The 15169-nt window shown below is 40.0% G+C and overlaps 1 long non-coding RNA gene across 1 annotated transcript; it reads right to left on the reverse strand.

Annotated features, from left to right (window-relative positions):
• Positions 1-6306: 6306 nt before the first annotated feature.
• On the reverse strand, positions 6307-10242 carry LOC114478253 (uncharacterized). Its single transcript, XR_003675829.1, has 3 exons — positions 10154-10242; positions 6492-6551; positions 6307-6419 (listed from the first exon to the last, which is right to left on the reverse strand). It is a non-coding gene; the product is annotated as an uncharacterized LOC114478253 (long non-coding RNA).
• Positions 10243-15169: the final 4927 nt, after the last annotated feature.

The following is a 15169-nucleotide window of genomic DNA, read 5'->3' on the forward strand; positions in this document are numbered from 1 at the left end:
GTCACATAGACGGTGTTACATAGTGAAGGTCACCTGATCACTATAGCTTCACTCACGACACACCTGTGTCTACGTGTGACTGATATACTTATGTTTATGTACATCCAGGTGTGGCGTACGTGTGCATACGTTTTAATGTGTATGTACATTAAAGTGTCTGTACGTTAACACGTCTGCACATGCAGATGTGACTTGTGCATTGTGCGTGTGAATTTAGAAGCGATCCACCCCCCATAGCAAGTGTGTGTGTGTGTGTGTGTGTGTGTGTGTGTGTGTGTGTGTGTGTGTGTGTGTGTGTGCACTACAACATCACATTTCTTAGTCTCAATAGATTTCTTATATTATTAAATGAAACTATTCCTATTGGGCTCTATTCTCCCGTCTGGACTTTTTATGCGCACCAACAGTTACGCGCTTGTAAGGGCAAAATTGGTTAATTATGTATACAAATACATTTACTCATATATTTACTAGGGATGTAACGATTAATCGTAAGGCAGTTAAAAATCGATTCATAGGTATCAAGGTTCACATCAATGCTGTGAAAATTGAATCGCAGTACTTTTTTTAACCAGCAGAGGGCGCTAACCAGAAGTCATGGCGGCGGGCGAAATCTGCTAATACTTTCTTTCTGGCCGCCTTCTACTATTAAACATATTCATAAATGATTCATTACCCCTTTAGCACCAAAAGAATGTCTGTAATATTAAGTGAATATCTGTAAAAGTCACGTTTTTCGATTAACTCTGTCTGCTAGCATAGCATCTGTTCTTCACTGCACTTAGCTGCATCCCAACCGACCACTGGGTTACCAGCGCCCTCTGCTGGTTCAAACAAATATCTGACGCAAATACAATGCAGACTGTTTTTTTTTTTTTTTTAAAGTCTAATTGTTAAGGCACAAAATACATTTTCAGTTGCACTTTAAAAAAAAAAAAAACTATTATGCAGTTTTGTATTGTTTACTATGGAACCAGAATTTAAATTAATAGGCTTCTTCTTCATTTGTATTATTCCTTTATTTATTTCATTCAAGATTTATTTTTAGTTAAATTGCATTGTTTGAATAGTTCATCAAGGGATTCTTTTGACAATGAAAAATAAAAGGAAAATAGTACAGTATTTTAAATAAAATAAATGAATATTTTTCAGTCATTTAAGTACAGTCCCATTTTGTAAAATGAATCGTGAGAGAATCGTATCGTGAACTCGGTATCGTGAATCGAATCGGGAGTTGAGTGAATCGTTACATCCCTAATATTTACTCATTGACCTTATTTTTTTTAAGGCTTTAAGTTGTGACTTTTCCTTTCTGCTGTCTCATGTCGTCTCCTGCTCTCTTCTCAAGGTCAGCCACATGTTTCCCAAAACACATCTTATACCTCAAGGCCAGACACAAAGGCACCCTTTTGGTGAGAGACACACACACACTCACATAGTCGTGCATACACATCCAATACACATCCAATACACATCCAATACACATCCAATACACATCCATTTACACACATTCACATCATACACACACACACACATACACACACCTACGCACATCTGACTATCACCCCCGATACCGGGAGCGCCATCTCCGAACGAACAGAACAAACTGAATTTACCTCCTCCCTTTTTAGGCAGTCTTGCTTTTTCCTCTGCCCGGAGCCTTTTGACCATCCTTGTTGTGGGCTGCCTTTCATTCTTACAGGATGGAAGCTTCTTTGTACTCTTTTCATTTAGTTTTATAATAAATCTTTTTTATATAAAATCATCAATGCTTCGACTGGACTCCATCATTCAACCAGAGCAATAAATCATGTCTCCAAATGAGGTCAACCGCAAATTCACCGTGACACGCTTCTCTCCTAAATGTATTCTCCGGTCCAGGTTGCTGACACGCCCATCGTGCGTAAGGAGCCAAAAAGTGCATATGTGTGAATGAAGGCGGGCTGAAGGAAAGTAGGTGGTGATGTCATTTTTTGGGGGCAGTCTAGAAATCACAGAACATGGAGTTTTCCCAACGCTTGTAAATGTCATTGAAATCTGTGAAAATGATAAAGTTCACATTTGAAACGCCTTCATTGATAAATAATGTAACAGGTTGATTTGATCAGATTATTGCAGTGTGGCTGAGTCATAGTTCAAATCTCTCTCCTTGATCATCATCATCATCATCATCATCACTGTAAAGCGTGACAGATTTAGATGATGTAGATATGAGGAAATAATGCGTCCACAGAGCATCCTGCTTTAATACAGAGGGATGTTACAGTGAAACAGAACCATTAACTTCCATAATACACAGTTTTAAATATAAATAGTTTAAAGTGACCTGAGCTGAGTGATCACAGCTACTGCTGCACGACACACAAGTCTGTGTGGCTCCAAATGTAACTAAGTCCATATTTCTAGTGCAATATAATGTTTCACCTTATGGGGGCGCTGCACTTATTCCAGGGTTAGAAGGGCGTAAGAGGAAAACGACTTACGCACACCAGAGAATAAGCATAAAACCAGATTTGAATGGGAACACCCACATTCCAGGGCTTTTTGGACTCATGCACATGGGAGAATAGAGCCTTTAGTGAATTCCACGCAGCAGGTAAGAAACTGCGTCACTAAAGGATTTAGGGAAGCAAATTCATTACCACCCTTTATTTTAGACCTTTGTGAATTTTGTGGCCCTGAGTTTGTGAAGTGCTAATGAGACTGAAGGTGACTCAGAAAAAGCTGGAGACCCCCGTGACCCTGAAAAGGAGGCAGCGGGTCAGAAAATGGAAGAATGGATGGTGACAGAGCAGCTTGATATGCTAATGAGATGTATTTCAGTGAAGAAGAAGTCTTTACGGAGGCCAGAGATGAAGCAAAACAGCTGCTTTGACTGAGAAAGGATTTTTCCATGAATTTGCAAACTTTGCATCATTTGCACAGCAGTGCGTAAGAAGAAAAGTAAAAATCGTTGACTTAAATATACAGAGAAACACATTGATTTAAAAATATTATATTCTATTTAAAAATATATCTGCCCATTAAACTAGAGCACCACTATGGGTCGCTAGAGGACCAGCAGTGGTCCACGGACCACTCTTTTGCTGCTCTATTGAAACTAAAGGAGATCGTTGATGTTTCTGTGGTTTATGCTGATTTAGCGGCTACAGAAAACTTTATGGATTGCAGTGAATCTCATCAGTTTCAGCATCTTGTTGATCTTTTTCCACTTTTTGGGGTTGAATCTTCCAGTTCACTTTGACTCCAGTTACTCCATCATGACTCAGCTGTGCTTTGATCTGAAAATAGGAACAATAACATATGATCAGCTGTTATTATGCGTGTTTGAGGCTAACCGTTAAAATGACTCCAAAGACATTTCTGGACATGAATTAGTAATGAAGTTTATATTTATGGGATGGTTGGAATCACTTTGACCTGCTTCAGAATCTGCTCATTGATAGCCGGGTCAGAAAGGTCAGCATCACTCTGCATCTTCATCCTTGTTGTGTTCACCTTCTTTTTAAGATGATCTAATGACAAACCCAAAGGAGAAGTGTTACCATGTTGTTCACATGAAAACTGTTGCCATGTGAACTCCAGGTAAACATACCTTCATAGCAGAGGAACACAAACTCTTTAATACATGGAGCATCTTCCCACTTGTGTTCATCCAACTCAACGACACAGAGATCATTATAACCACTGTTGTCAGGCTGACCCGTGTTCCAGTTTGTGAAAGAGCTGTTGCTACCGTCAGACCACACCCATGGTTCTCTCCTCAAACCGATCCACACAAAGCCACTTTGATGTTTCAGCGCACTCATATTCTCCAGATCATTTTCGATCAGGGCCAGGTCTGTGTGATGGGTCCTGCAGTAAGACTGGGCTTTGTCCCATGTTGTTACAATGGAAATGAAAGTGTAGGTCTTTTGGCCTGGAGGAGTCGATTCTACAGGAGAGAAAGAAAGTGGTTACTCTACGATGACAGATACAGATGATAGTTTAGAGCAGAAACTGTCAGAGATTCACAGAAATGCCCCATGGGACCATATAACACATTCCCATGGTATTTTACCAGCAAAACATGTGGCTGAGTGTGTAACAAGTGTAGCAAACGCACATTTCAAATTTCTCATAACGTAATCTCACATGATTTGAGCAAAATCTTCCCACCTTCTGTAAAACAACCAAATACAATAAATATAAAATGGATTACAGTAGTTGACTCTATTTACCATGGTTGCTATGGTTTCAGGAAGTTTTAAAGACAGTAAAGTATCTAAAGACCATGAAACGGTAAACTACACAGAAATGGTAAACTCTAAGCAGTAAAATTGGCGTCTCGTGACATATCATTTAAAGGTTTAGGTGGTGGTCATTTTCAGGGTGGGCATTGCCCCCTAGTGATCAAAAGTTTTCATTTAAGTTTTCCCAAATTCATTCTAAAAAAGTAAATTTTTTATAATAATGTACATAATATGCACATATGTTCAGTGCCAAATACACAGTGACGAGGAAATCATAAAAATGTGGATATAAAATTTAAAGGTTCACAAAATGAAACCAGGTAAAAAAAAAAAAAAAGCAAAGCCAATGACATTTGACCCTCCTGCTTCCCGTAGCAGGTCAGAGTTTTGTTTGTTTACAACATGGCGGACACCGCGGGTGATCTGTGGACCCATAAATCGGTTGTTTGTAGTGATGCACCGAGAAAACAAGTGGCTGGAACAGAGAAGGAGCAAACCCTGCACTCAGTGTCTGGATATAAAGGTTGTTGTGATGATCTACTCACCTCTCCACTGACCACTGCAGCACATAGACAATCAGAAAAGGTGGAGGTACGATTATGACTTTAAATGCCATAATCTACATTGTTGGACTTTTAAATGCTTTTAATTCATATGGATGATTTTATTCTAACTTGTTGTTTAACTTAGTGACTTACAACTGACAGCAAGTTTGTCCCTCCATGTATCTCAGATATTAAAGCACGTGTATCCAGTGTTGTATGATATATCATGTAAATAATAACACTGCTTAATTTGAGCAACTTTACGCTCTCATTCTTTAAGCTACAGTGGGGGCTGAACGTTTAAAGATGCATTTTGGATTTATTTTGGCAGGTCCATAATACAGCTTTCAAAACTTGTGTTACAGGAATTAAAAACAATAATAATAAAAACAGTTACATCGGTACATTTGTTTTTATTCCTTATTTGTGAAGCGAAACTTGAGACGTTATATATACTTATTTTTTTGCTGCCCCCCCCCCCGGCAAGAATCTCAAACTCCGCCTATCGGCAGGATCTAGAATTCAAAATGTATCACACTCTTTTCAAGGAAATATGTAGAAATAAGTGTGAACTCATCCTCTTTGGTTTAGAGCGCTTCATCACCCATTAGCATTAAAAAAATCTTAAAATGAATGTTTATTTTTTCTCAAATCCTGCCCTATGCTCCTTTAAATGAGGCTTTAGATTGTTTCAGTACGCCTTTGACTGAGATCTATTCAGATCCTCTGCACTTCATCATGACAGGATTTGATCTGCATTATAAAGATCATTGCTTGGATGGGGGAATAAAGTAGCACGTACAAGAAATGATCCACGCTGGTCTTGCAGAACCCTGGCACCAGGCTCTGGTACTGATACCAGTATTGGTATCTGTGCATCTCTACATGTTCCTACGGTTCTTTGAATCCTGGATGACCACCAGAGCAGTCAGTCATTCATAATTCTTGTTCTTTTGTCAGTAGATAGTGAGGAGACAGTGCCTCAGACTAGAACAGGAGTTATAGACTTCCAGGTCACACGTGACATTGTTGGTAATACTTGACGTGTGCATGTGTGAGATTATGTCATTCAGTGCTTGAAGCACCGCCTCTAGTGGTCATTCGGGATTCAATAGAATCAGAGTCAGTTTTTATTCACCAAGTAATTCACACATACTGTACAAGGAATTTGTTTTGGTTGTTAGTGTTTCTCTAGCAAACAGAAAAGAAAGAACCGTAGTAACTTTAGATTTCTCACCTGTGTAACACACAAAGGATTTTTTATGAGAACAGAAGCTATCAAACCATCTCCCTGAAGTGTCAATCATCGCACATTTCTCTAGTGCTTTATAAAAATTGGGTTGATTTTTGGCCCAATTGCTGAAACCAGTCAGGCTTTTTCCAGTTGATGACCATTTCCATGAGTTGTCATCATTCAGCGTTCCTTCCTTCCAGGCTCGTGGATCATCCCATAGTCCGATCCATGTGTACGGTGTTACCAAGCTGGGTCTGTTTAACTTCAGGATGTCGTCCATGCTGTCAAAGGTTGCCAGGTCAGTGTGTTTCTCTCTGCAGTAACGCTGAGCATCGGTCCACTTCATCGAGATGTTCACATAGTTATACTCACGATGAAACAAGTCAGATCTTACACTGAAGCTGAATCCTGAGAGCAGGAGATGAAGGAAGGAGCGTAAGGTTGTAGGATAAAAACACACATAGGACTCTCTGCTCTTACCAAAATGAACCAGCAGTAATATCACTCTGTAATCCATGTGGAAGATTATTTCCTCCGAGTCTGGAAATAAAAAACAAACATGTCTGGTGTAAGATCAGCTCTAGCTGCTGTTTTTAAAACATGAAGAGACAAAGAAGAGTGTTACGGTGGGAGATCCTTTAAACTTTATAATGTTATGGCAATTATTATATTAATCATCATATCATCAAATGTGTGTCCATGTGTACAATTTGTCATGTGTTTATACACAATGAATGCATTATATCGTTGTGCTTTTGAACAGAGACGTTGCTCCTTTGCTGAGTCATGTTAGATTAGATTATCCACAGTACAGTGTATTCACAGTGCCAGCAACAAACAGTCTCTGCTGAAGGCCTCATACCAAAAAATCACATTCTTTCACATACACACACAGATATGCTACATCTAATCTCTGGTCTTTGGAGACAGCAGACGTGTTTTCGTTTGCTCCGATAACACGACCTTGGCTACAGCTGGCTACAGCTGAACAGCCTGAACAGCCTAAAAAACTGGGCCCAAGACTGAAGGAAAATGGTGAAAAAACCGCAGGGAGGCCCTTCAGAACCCAATTTGGGTTTGGAAGAGGTCAAGGAGATGATACGCGAGGGTCTACGAAACCTATCTGCCGAGATAAAGTCGTTGGAAAAGACGCTGGAAAACCTACAAAGCGAAGCAAAGGTACTGAAAGAAAAGAATGAAAGAAATGCTGAAGAGATAAAATTGTTGAACGCGAGGGTTGAACAGCTGGAACAAAAGGAAAGAGAGAAAGATGTCATCATCACAGGCCTAAAGATAAAACCCAGGAGTGACGAAGAAACAAAATTGATTGAACAACAGGTCATTGACTTCCTGAAGTCGAAGGACATTGTCCTGAACCCTGACAACATCAACTCCTGCCGTCTCCTGCCAAAGAGAAATGATACCAGAGCTGTAAAAATAACCTTCACGAATATAAAATTCAAAGGAGAACTACTCAAGCAAAGAAATAAACTCAAGGGAACGAAGGTGTACATCAATGAAAACCTGACGAAACAAAATGCAAGCATTGCATGGAAAGCACGCCAAATAAAAAAAGAAGGAAAGATTATGAAGACTTGGTCAAAAAACTGCAGGATTTACATCCTGGAAGAAGAGGACGGAAAACCAGTTCTCATCAAAACGATGGACAACTTGGGAAAATACGAAGGATCCACCTAAACAACAACACTACTGATGGTAATCATGGATATGGACCCAGATCTATATAAACACTGGAAACAAAACTCAGACTGTGATTATTTTACGGAGACCGATTTAAATGTGAAACCAAGAGTAAAAAAGGTCTGTCATTTATTCATTTCAATTGCTAGGTGGTGGGGTGAGTAAGGATTACATTAAATTTAAAATTCAAAGTGTTTATTGTCATATGCAGTTAGAAACACGTTTTTTTTTATACAATGAAATTACTGCCTTGCTTATGAGCTGAGATATAATAATGTGTTTATACAAGTTAAATCTAACAGTGGAAAATACAACACTGCCAATAAAACTAATAACAGCAGTTAGAAACACGCTTATGAACTAAGATATATTACATTAAAATACTGCCTTGCTTGTGAACTGGGATGTAGTGATGTGTTTATACAAGTTGGATCTGATCCCATCATCAGACAGTGGAGGATACAACACTGCCAATGGAACTAACAACAGCTGGATTACCCTTGATGTAGAGACAAAACAAGGTGACATTGTGGATGAAAAGGGAAAAACCTTCCAAACACCTTCGAAAGAGGAACTATTCTTGAACTGGAGGAATGCTAACAACGTCTGGCAGGGAACAAGGCCAACACAAACAAAGATAGAGAGGACTGACTACAGATGGACGTTCAGAAGAAATCAAGAATGTTTGACCAGAGAGACATGTAAACCCATGTAAATTTGCGATGGTAAAACAGGGGACGGGACCCGGATAAGCAAACTGCTTCTCTCGTCTCCTTTTTCGGCATGTACAAAAAAAGAAAAAAAAAAAAAGTGAATGTAACCATGTCGGAAATAAACTGAATAAATAAATAAAAAAATAAATAAAGACATACACACACACACCAACTGACGCACACACACTATCAAGACAGATATCAATGCTCCAACGTCTCCACTGTTGGGGGCATCTGACCCCCTCCTTTTCCTCTCATCAGTGTGGGACCTTTCTCTATCTGTATAAACTTTAAGCTGTGGAACTTTCCCAGTTGGTAGCTGGCTGTTTGTCCTCTCTACAGAATATAAGCTTTTTTGTACTCTTTTTAATAAATCCTTTTTTTATATAAAATCATCATGCTTTGAATGGACTTCATCATTCAACCATAGATCATCATGTCTCCAAATGAGGTCAACCGCAAATTTGCCGTGACAATAATATACATGGTAATGCATTATTAAGTATGCTCATACTACCCGGGAAACAAGCGGTTATTTTATCATTTTAACTTAAAGCTGATTTCCGGAGTTTCTGAGAAACTTCTCAATGTCCCGCCCTAAACTGCGTCACTTCCTCCCCCTGCCTCTGCCAAACTACCAGAAGCCACGCCTCTACTTTTCTGCATGCGCATCGCGGAACATAAAAAAGTTGCATCAGGTCACAGTGACATAAGTCTATGGGTCAGGTAAGAGTCAAAATCATATTTACCTGTTTGCTGCCTTGTTTCCGTGCACAGTTCTACATTCACTTTGATTGACAGTCTTAAAAACAGGAAGTTGAAGCCTATTGGCTGGGTGCAGTCGGTGATCATTTCCATTTGTATAGGGGTCTATAGGACGAAGGTGGGACTTATATACTGTACATTAATGTATATGAATGAACACCAGCAGGGAGGAGAGACTCAAGGTAGAAAATGTAAAGGGTGGGGAAGAGATGTGAAGTTGTAGTTGTGCATATTGTGCCTATTGTGTTGTGCAATCAAGCCAGTATAGTGACCAGTGTGAGGCTTAGCTATAATGGTGGTGGCTGTGGACAGAGGGAAGGAGTGAGTGGTGATACCTAAAACAGGTATTTAGGATCAACGTGTCTAAAGTTAAGCCCGGTACCAGTTTTATCCCACAGTCCAAGGCATGTCAGTGCATCGTAGACCAATGTATGTGTAAGAACCGCTAATGTAAACCCAAGCGCTGCCCCGGGCCCAAAGACACAGCCAGGCTCGCAAGAAAGAGTGTGGGCCAAGGAGCCCTGGGTCACCCCCACACGGTGAAGCAGTCCCCCAGACGCCCCCAAGATCCCAAGCCGAGAGGCAGCCACCGCCCCCCACATACACACCGGTAACCGATCCCCAGTACCGAACCCCCCCCCCCACACACACACACACACACACACCCCACACACTCCCGCACCCAACCCCCGAGGTTGGGGCCCAGAGAGCCCTCTGCTCAAGGCCCCAGCAGAGGAGCCAAGGCCCCAAAGCAGCTCCCCCCCGACGCGGTCCCCTAAGTGAGGCCCAGAGGGGGCCCGACCCTAAATAACATTTTTAAAGTAGATAAATAATCAAATAGAGGAAATTTTTTTTCAGTTATGTACAACGCATAACTGAAATCCAAACATGGTCACAACTGAATTTCTGATGTGCTGGAAACATAAAGAGTGAAAAAGTCATGTATTAAAAGAAGGTACTCACATCTGATGAGGTCACGTTATTGTAAACTTTCCTCTGGTAACAACAATTGTCCAAAGTTCTTTGTCCCTGATCTGCTCAGTGAGTTAAAGTCCGCTGGTCTCAGTGAGCTGGAACCGGCTCCGTGTACTGCTATTTAGACTAAGCTAGCATTTGAATATACAAATGTGATGTGCATTCTAGGCCTGGGACGTAAACACATTTTACTGGACGGTATATTGTCATATAAACTATTGACAATAAACAATATTATTAACATATCGTTAGACCATATAACCACTAATGTAATGATAATATATCAGAATCATATAAGTACACACTTCACTTTACTTGGTTGGAGTGAAAAAAAAAGTGATTAATTTGTAATTTTTTAATGCTTTATTTTTATGCAATCACAATTATTAGTTTAAAGTCCCAGCCCTAGTCAAAATACATATCTTTCTTGCCGGCTTCTCTTCCATGCTATGTTTTGTTGTCTGGTGGGCGTGGTGATGATGTCACAGACAGTAACGTCTTTAGTTTCAAAAGTGCTTTTAAATATTGATATAATGTTTGCGTTATTTCCTTGCAGTGTTCTTACCAGCGCTGTTGAGCGTAGGGGCCCTCGATGTTGTCATTTTTCTCCTCTACGGAGTAATGTTACCCCTACCTTCAGTGTTCAGCACCGTAGGGAGGATTTTCTGTTGTTTTTTTCCTTTTTAATCGGTACTGTCGTAATAATCGTTGCACACTTGGACACAAAAGAGGTTGTTTTAACTCTCTTTTTAAACTGAATAACCCAGAAACATATACATCAGCCCCACCATCTATTTAATACAGGCGATCTGCTCGAATGCTCCCGTCTTTACCTGAGGACCCCTGCTGCCACTTAGCTGGCCACAATGCTGCCTGTGTGCACAATGTGTGCCCAATATAAACAGTGTGCTTCAACCAGACGTAGTGTGTAGCGGCACATGAAGCTTCTCATCATGTTTATAACTATATACTTGCACAAATGTAAATAGTGTGGGCTTGAAACGTGTTTGGCCTTAAAGAGACATCAACTTCATTCTGATCGGACAGGTTCAGGCCATGTTGTCTCGGGCTGGCCGGCTGGCGCTTCTTTCATATATATATATATATATATATATATATATATGTGCCGCTACACACTACGCTCTCATAAAAGATCATTGAAAATACCAGTGTTTTAGTCACATCATTTTCTTCCTTGTTGAGCCACCATTTTGTTTGGTAACAGACTTTGGCTGCATCCAAATAGACCCTCCTATCTCCTTTCCTATGGATGACGTCACGAGGTTAAGAAAAGGTGTTAGGAGAGGAGTTAGGAAACGGCCATCATGTTTGTTTTGACAATCAGACACACTTCAACAAGGTGATGTAATAATCTGACGGCAGTGAAGGTTAGTGACGTCTGTTGTGGTGAAAAAACAACACATTTTCAAAAATGGACTAAAAGCTCATTCATAACACTTTCCACTGATATAATCTCAAATATCACGAGGTTTGAATGTAAATCAGGAACAAAAGTGAAACTTGCTCACACTCACCTTCCATGAATTATGTTGAATAAAACATAACGAGGCTAAAAATGTCTGAAATCTTTTTCTTACACCACAGTTTCTGTTTTATGTCAGTTATAATCTGATAATGTCTTACATATAATAATATATGGGTTTTAGATTATTTATTTAACGTTGTTCAAGGGATATTATTGCATTGGTAACTGACATGATCTCCGTTACTTGTTGGTTATCGTGAGTTTCTGTGAGTGCTCGGGTGTGCGTGTCCCTTTAAATGTTGTTGCTGCAAGGAATTGTGGGTCAACATTATCTCGTCTCCTTTGGTAAAGGATACATCAGAGTTTCCTAGGCTAAAGGAGGTTATAAAGGAAGCATTGAGCCTCTTTTCCTGGCCTTAAAGAGAACTTGGACGCTATTTATCATGGCCGCCAATTAAACACTTCCGTGGGTGAAGGAACAGTGGATAGGAAAGGAGATAGGAAGGACTAATTGGACGCATTGGTCACCCCATCTTTCTAGGACTTGAGTATAATGACGGACTCCGTCTCTTACCAACAACAGGTTTTTTTTCTCCTTTGGGCTGTTTTACAAGGAAGTTTAAAAAAAAGGCAACTAAACTCAAACTTTGTTTCATGGTGGATTTTTTCTCACTTTAATGTTTTGTAATAATGATAGAAAAGTGACCTTTTTTAAACCACGGCAGTAAAAGGAATGTGGGTTAAAAGCTCGTACTACGTACTAAGTGGCAAGGCAAATTTATTTGTATTGCGTATTTCATACACAAGGCAACTCAATGTGCTTTACATGATAAAACATTCAATTGTTTAAAATCAATAACAACATTTAAAATCATCAGTAAAAACATTTAAAATCATCAACAAACACAATACATTACAACATAAATCTCTCTCTCAATCATATGCAGTAGAGAAAAAAAGTTCCTTTAACTTTGATTTAAAAATGTTCACATGTGATGCTGACTTCAGCTCTGCTGCAGTTTGTTCCACTTCTTTGCAGCATAACAACTAAACACAGCATCACCATGGTTACTGTGAGCTCTGGGCTCCACTATCTGACCTGTGTCCATAGATCTCAGAGACCTGCTGGGTTCATACCTGACTAACATCTCACTGATGTATTCTGGACCAAACCCATTCACACATTTATAACCAGCAGCAGAACTTTACAGTCTCCTCTGAGGCTGACTGGGAGCCAGTGTAAAGACTTTAAAACTGGACTAATGTGTTCTGACCTCTTTGTTCTGGTTCAGACCTGAGCTGCAGCGTTCTGAACCAGCTGTAGATGTTTGATGAAGACCATTACAATAGTCCAGTCTGCTGGAGATAAAAGCATGGACCAGTTTCTCCTGATCTTTCTGAGTCATTAAACCTTTCACTCTGGAGATGTTCTTTAGGTGGTAGAAGATGTTTTTGATCTGATGCTGAATGTCAGATCTGAGTCAATCAGAACACCAAGGTTTTTGACTTGGTCTTTATCTTTTAAAGATCCAGACTCAGATACTTGCTGGAAGATTAGTGTCAAATTAAAAGAGCAAATGTGCATAATATCAATCTCACCTTTTGAAATCAATACTATTCAAAATTACTTGATTAATTTCTGCACAGGGCAGTGGTGGTGTGACGGTTAATAAAAACCTTACTGCTTTTGTTGTTCGTCACTTTGGATAAAAGCGTCTGATAAAGGAAATTGTAACTTGTAATTGTAATTTTCTAAGTGAGTTAGAAATGGCTCTGTGGTGCTACCTTAGCAAAGCTTGGATTTTCATATTCAAATAGTCATCAGATGCAGGCGGAGTTGTTGTTGTGCCAAAGTTAGATCTTAGAATAGAAACCAGTGAAACCTCTTTGATTCCAGGGACCAGAAATGGTTCATGTTTGCTTCCAACAGTTTTAACGCCGTACAATTGAAGAAGGAAACTTTTAACTGTCTACTATTATACTGTAATAGAATGAATGAAAAACTACTATTACAGACGTTCATGAATATGCACTGTCCCAGTCAAATAAATAAATAAATAAATAAATACACTTCCTTTTTAAGAATCCCATTAATCAATCTACAGAATACAAATCTCAAGGTTTAACTACATTTTCAGAGCTTTCTCTTTCATCTGTACTGGATACAGATAAAGCAGAAGATTAGAATTATATCCCATGATATACCAGCTGTAAGTCTTTTCAGTTTTATGTAGGCCAGTCCTTTCCACAGTCCTGTACCCCTTTACACATTTAATCCTGAACCATGTACCCCCTTGAGCTATTTTGATGAGATTGTTTCTTTGTCACCACTAGAGGGCAGTCTTACAGAGTCCAATGTTTTATTTGTGCAATGCATGGAGGCTCCTGACTGCTGCTGTATTCATATTCTAATTTCCAAAATTCTGGTTGAATTGGCCCAACATCTCCTGTGAATTGAGGAGGAAACGATTGGGGCGTCGCGCTGGGGCAAAGCACCGAGCGTGGAGGACAAGATAGCCTTTCATCATGGGGAATGTTAAATCTATCTCCAATAACATGGAAGAGCTAGCAGCCCGCCGCTAACCCGGCATGAGGATTTCTAGGAGGAGAGCCTGCTGATGTTATGGAGTCGTCCTCACAGCGCTATAAGTACGTGAATGTATAGTTATTTTATGTAGTCTCATAGACATTCAAAGTCGCTTTATAGAATTAAGGGATTATTCTTTCCCTCCACACTTAGTGGTGGTAAACTACTACTGTGGCCACAGCTGCCTTGGGGCAGACTGACAGATGCAAGACTGCCATAGTGCGCCATCAGCCCCCTCGACCACCAACAACACTCACTCACACACTACGTTCATACTAGGCAATGTGGGTGAAGTGCCTTGCCCAAGGACACAATAACAGATACCACTGAGGTGACTGCCACCCCACTGTGGCACCTGGAATTCTCAGTGGTCTCCATCCATCTACTAACCAGGCCCAGACCTGCTTAGCTTCATAGATCTAACAGGATCAGGCAATAGCAGGCTGGTATGGACGTCGCTCCAGTTGTGTTTTCATCTTTGGGAACGGAAAAAACATGAATCCTCCAGCAAAATTATTGGGGTACCTGGTATTCGACTTGCACAAGCCATGAGCACACCGCTTCATCCTTGTCCCTGCTCTGAGCACATCAGACCCTGTTTACATAGTAACGGTTGCTAGGATGTATGATTGGGCGTGGTTTTGCAAAAGGTCAAGTAGTCAAGTGGTGCCCGTACACCACTTTGGGAACCAGGATGTAGGCTATGTTCCGGTAATTGTATTTAGACAAATTGTTATTTCCACTTTTGTGCCTTCATACTGTACTTAATTTAATAGAATGAATTATTTACTGCACAGGGGACTCATGCACACGCCTTCGTGAGATTCACACTGTTACAACGAAATAAATCAGAAACTCAAACAAAACATGATTAGACTCAACCTTCAGAACACAGAATCAGCTGAATATGGTAACAAGATTTGATTTAATC

The sequence above is a fragment of the Gouania willdenowi genome, chromosome 16, assembly GCF_900634775.1.
Source record: "Gouania willdenowi chromosome 16, fGouWil2.1, whole genome shotgun sequence".
In the NCBI taxonomy this organism is placed as follows: domain Eukaryota; kingdom Metazoa; phylum Chordata; class Actinopteri; order Blenniiformes; family Gobiesocidae; genus Gouania; species Gouania willdenowi.